Source organism: Arachis hypogaea, chromosome 19 (genome assembly GCF_003086295.3).
Source record: "Arachis hypogaea cultivar Tifrunner chromosome 19, arahy.Tifrunner.gnm2.J5K5, whole genome shotgun sequence".
NCBI lineage: Eukaryota > Viridiplantae > Streptophyta > Magnoliopsida > Fabales > Fabaceae > Arachis > Arachis hypogaea.
In genome coordinates this window covers 74067221-74073118 of record NC_092054.1, presented here as the reverse complement: position 1 = coordinate 74073118, position 5898 = coordinate 74067221, and positions in this window count along the sequence as shown.

Here is a 5898-nt window from a genome sequence, read left to right as displayed (position 1 = left end):
ATAAGAAAATCTCGAATGTTGATAAATCGAGTGATTCGAAACATAAGAGTGGAAAAAAGTATAGTTTTGATATTTCAAAATCAGATAAAATATTTGATGTGTTGCTTAAAGATAAATAGTTAATCTTGCAGAGGGCAAGACATTGCTTTCGATAAAAGACTTAAAGGGGAAACCCTATTGTAAGTTTCATCAAGCAACTAGCCATTCAACTAACAATTGTGTCCGTTTCAGGGACTTAATTTAAGAAGTAATTATGGAAGGGAGGTTGAAATTAAATGATGGCAAAAAGGAAATGAAGGTTGATTCCGATCCCTTTGAGCTGGAGCTAGTTTTGCCGAACAATGTTTTGATGTTAATATGGTTGCTTTCTCCTATGAATTTGACACTGCTCTAGGAGACTTCGAAGGTAATGTTAGAGCAGTATATCCTGGAGTCGGTGACGGCTTTTAGAAATTTTAATGCAACAAAAGTTGAAAGATCGAGACGTGTCCTTGTGCCCTCGATGTAATGCTGTCTTCGATGCTGAAGCTACAGCCATTTTTGGGAAAGAAAGAATGAAGAAAGAGTTGGCTCATAAAGAAGAACAGGTTCGACAGAGGCAACCGTCTCGAAGAGTGGAAGGACAGAATTCTGGTGTTGTTCAAAGAAATTTATCTGCCCCATTGAGCCGTTCGCAAGCTTTGGGTGTACAATGGATAGGAAATTGTTAGGAATTTTTTAATAGAGATGCGCAGTACAGGCATAACCCACAAAGGGGTCATCGAGGTTTCCATCATGGCCGTTATCCTTATTTTCAAGGTCGAGTCAGAGGAAACTAAAAAGGAAGGAATGGACATCAGGTACAAAGGGAATCTTTAAGTGATAGAGCCAAGGGGGCAACTCCTTCTGTTGATTCCCGAGTGGTATTCTCGGTTGATGGAAAAATAGTCCTAAAAGAGATTCTGTCTCCTGTTAAGTTTGACAAAGGTAAAGCTGTGATGATAACCTCGGAGGTTGGCAAAGAAAAATATGTTGATTTAGATGAGGAGTATTTCGAAGAGGGTGATGATGAGATGGTGAGTACCATTTAGATTCTCCTAACTGAGTACTTAAGGGAGTATGAAGGGAATTCGTATGAGGACTATGATGTAAATGATGAGGAGGCCTTCTTATTCATTCGAAATGAGGATGATTTGGGTTACTTCCAGAGGCCTACTGAAAAACAGAAATCCCATCTTCGCCCATTGTATATTATGGCTTATATGAGTGGAATTATCGTGAATAAAGTTTTGATTCATGGGGGAGTAGCAATTAGTCTGTTGGCAGAGAGAATGCTAATAAAAGTAGGGAAGCATCCTGATGATTTGATTTCTACCAACATTTCTATAACTAACTACAGCGGAATCTCTACTCCTGTAAAAGGGTTGGTGAATCCTGGTGTGCGGGTAAGATCTTCTGATTGAAATACTGTCTTCGTGGTAGAATCTTCGAAGGCCAGTTACAATGCATTGCTGGGACGTGACTGGATCCATGGTGTTGGGGTTTTACCTTCAACTATGCATCAAAGTGTCCTTCTGTAGACAGATGAAGAAAAACCTGAAGTGATCAAGGCAGACTCGAATTTATATGTTGAACAGTTTCATGTCGATTTCAAAATATATAATGATAAATTAAAGCCTTTAAATATCGACAGGGTACTCAACTCCTTCAATTGCGAAGGTTGTTTCTTGACTTCAGAAGGTTTAAATGTGAAGCTTTGTCACCCACAGCTTGATGCCCCTCCTACTGGTTAGGAGTAATAGTTTGTGAAAGTGGTAGTTCGAAGATATTTCTTCATAGCTACCAAACAGGATGTCTCGAATTACCTGGTAACTTTAAAAATTACATAAGTAGTTTCCATTATGTCAAGAATAAAGGTTATTCAACTCATGAAGTTGAATCTTGAAGGAATTCCAATTCAGATATTTTAGTTAGTAGAATAGATTTGTGGTGCGAATTTCAAAGCCACAAACTAACCAGCAAGTGCACCAGGTCGTACCAAGTAATACCTTAGGTGTATGAGGGTTGATCCCACGAGGATTGATGGACCAAGCAACAACAATTGAATGAGTCACTTAGTCAGACAAGCAGAAATTGGTGTTTGGGGTTCAGAAACATTAAACAGTAATTCAGTGATTAAGAAAGCAAACAGTAAACTGGGTGTGAGAAAATATGTGAGAGAACAGTTAATGTTCCAGAGATGTTTATTTTTCCAGATTTATATTTCTTAACAACTATTTTAATCATGCAAGATTCAATTCATGGCAAACTGTAATTGACTAAACCCTAATTCCTTAGTGATTTAGTCTCCTCTAACCTAATCAACCGCCAATTCCTTGGTCACTTAATATAGATTAAAGGGTTATGTCCAATTCTAGTTTATTAGCCACAAAAATCCCAATTACTCAAATATAAGAGGATTATATGTCACGTATCCCATTAAATCCAGGTAATTAGTGATTTAGGAGGAATTTACTTTCAAGCTAGTATTCAAGTGAGGTAACTTTTCCAAGAATCAACAAGAATTCATGTAACTTTTCCAAGGTAACTTTTCCAATACACTCAAATTCATAAGATGAAGAACAAAAGTAATCCTTGAATTTAAATCAATACATTAATCAAAATAGAGTGACAATAGTTTTAATCCATAGAATAAACATAGCTCCTAACCTTAACAAGGAAGTTTAGTTGCTCATGGTTCAGAGAGAAAACTAGGGTTCAAAAGCGTATGAAAACAAGAATGCGCTAGGTGGTGCGGGAAAATTGAATTTCCCACAACTGTACCAGCAAGTGCACCGGGTCATCCAAGTAATACCTCAGGTGAGTGAGGGTCGATCCCACGAGGATTGTCAGATTGAGCACGCAATGGTTATCTTGCTGGACTTAGTCAGGCGAATAGGAAAGGTAGTTGTTGTTGTAAACACATAAAACAAAATAATAAAGAAAGCAATACCAAACTGGTGTAGAAACAATGATAGGAAATTAATTAAGGCCTTGGAGATGCTTATCCTTCCGGATTAATACTTCTTACTAACTACTTTAACAATGAGTGATTCATTCAATGGCAAGGCTGTAAGTGATTAAAGCCGGGGCTAGTGGTCATTAATCTCCTCTGATCTAGATCAAATATCGGTGCTAATGGTCATCCAATCTGAATGAGGGTGAAGCGCACGCAATTCAATCTCTAATGCTCCTACTCAAAACTTCACAGACAAGGTCGGATCTTCCGGATTAGAGAATGAAACTCTATGATTCTAGCCTTAGCACCACAGAGACCTCAATTACCCATGACTAACGAGATTTTATGTCAGGTATCCCAATTAGCCCAGATACTCTCTTGGAACCTGTGATGTATTCTCATGCTACAGCTCAATACTGTCCGACTAAGGATCCACAAGAGCCCATGTAGAATAAGGGGTCATACTCTCGTTCCACCCCAGATTCATAGAGATGAAGAACGTGTCTATCCTTAACTTAACGTGTCTATCTGACTAAGGATCCACAAGAGCCCATATTAATCCCTGGGGATGAGCATAGTGTTTATCCTTAACTTAGGAGGTTTAGTTGCTCATAGTTTACAGAAATAATACGAAAAACATGTGAAGTGTCAGAAGGTTCTAAACAAGGGTGATCCTTGTTCTATTTATACTAATCTAATAATTAAAAATTACAAAAAAGAGATAAACTAAGCTAAGGGTGCGAAAATCCACTTTTGTGCACACTTGGTAAGTGTTTGGGCTGAGCTTGGCGTCCAACTTAAGGAATGGGCGTTGGACGCCCATTAGGGGGGTGTCCATATTGCCTGTACTCCCTTGGGGATGTTCAACGCTAGTTTTAGGCATTCAACGCTAGCCTTGGTCATCCTTGGGCATTGAATGCCAGAAAGGGAACTTGCCAATTTTACCCAAAAATCACCTGAAATCATAACAAAAACACAAAAACTCAAAGTAGCATCCAAAAGGTGAATTTTGCACTAAAACCTACTAAAACTTAATAAAATGTAATAAACTATAGCTAAAAACATTATGAAAATAGTAGCAAAAAGGGTATAAAATATTCACTCATCACTAGCCAAGAGAAGAGCCCGAAGGGCTGAATCTATTTCCTTTTATATCTAACCTAATTTGATTTCAAAATAAAATAGAATAATAATTAATAAAGTCCAAAAGATTATGTTTGGGAATAGAAATAACTAAAAAAATAAAATTCTATAATTATAATCCAAATTTAACTAATGAAGCCTCTTTGTTGAAGTTGGATCCGCGCTACTGGCGCTAAACGCCAGTATCGGCGTTTAGTGCCCCACAAGGCGGTAAGGTTGGTACTCGTTTCTATCTTCCTGGTGCTAAATGGCAGGGCCGGCATTTAGCGCCCTACGAGGGAGTAAGCTCTCACATGTTATCAAGCACCTGGCGCTAAACGCTCAGGTCTGCATTTAGCGCCAGCTTGACAGAATGGCTGCACGCATTTCAAAGCTCTTGGGTGCTAAACGCCAGATGCGGCATTTAGTGCCAACTCAACAGAATCAAAATTCTTCTCTATTCTTCTACACAGACTTTGTCAATTGCTTCAAACTTTACCTGAAATAACTAAAAAAATAAAACGACTCAAAGTAGCATCTAAATTGGCTTCAAACACTGAAATCTTAATAAAAACTCAGCAAATTCATATCTAAAATAATAAGAAAATAAGGAAAAGATATTCACTTATCACAACACCAAACTTGAATTGTTATTTGCCGTCAAGCAACTTGAAACAGTATAGAACTGAGAAGTGAAATTGCCCAAGAATTGAGTTTTTAGTTAAGCTTCTGTCCATTCACTAAATGGGGTTGATGACACCGTGATTCTGAATAGTTTCGGCATCTCACTATCATTTAAAGCTCAGAAAATGTTAATGTCCGTCAGAACTAGAACTCGGATAATGTTATGTACTCTCTTCCTATTTAACCTTTGATTAATCATTGAACACAGCTTTTTCTTATCTTTTTCTTGGGTGCTTTGCGCCTTGAGCCTAGCCGCGACTTCTAAATGCTTTGTCTCAAGCTTGACTTGACACAAAAACACCACAAGCACTTAACTGGAGAACTCTTTGAGTTCGGATTTTTCTTTTTATTTTTCCCAGTCAGTGGTGCTCAGAGCCTTTGGCATACTCTTTAATTACATTTGGTCTTGACTTTTAGTGCTTTGTCTAAAGAATTTCTTGACACATTTACACCACAAGCATATGGCCAGGTGATGTGAGAGAATTACGACGGTTCGAAAATTTAGCAAAACAATTTCTTCGTCGGTAGCATGGTCCAAACTGACAAATAACCCTCTCAATTAAAGTTTAAATTCAAATTAAAATAACCGAGAGTAATTAAACCTCGGGTCGTTCTTCCCTAGGAACTAGTGACAATAAGCGCATACAATTTTGGTTGTGGAAAGAAAAGGGGTTTTCAATAATGAAGCAAGAAATTAAAAAATAAAAGAACGATCAAAATTACAATTAATAAACTAATAAAGAAATGAAAGAACTATGTATGTCATATGAACAAGTGAGACTCAAAATTGATGGAAAAGTGGTTCAAAACATAAATGGAGCCTTGACTTGGGATGAGTTATGGAATTCCTTCCTTGCCATAACCACAACTATGATAATTATGATGGATTAATCTCACTTAGTCAACCCTTAACATCGAAGAGTAAGTCAAGTGAGCATAATTGTTTTTAATCCACAAATCCTAGGTAACTTACTAATTACCTTAGTAAAAAGCGAGTGTTAGTGGAAACAATAACAATTTACAACCCAAGAATTATCACTAAATGTCAGACATTATGACTCTAGTAACCCATATACTCATTTTCCCCAAGTCAAGGGGTGGAAATTTACCCATAA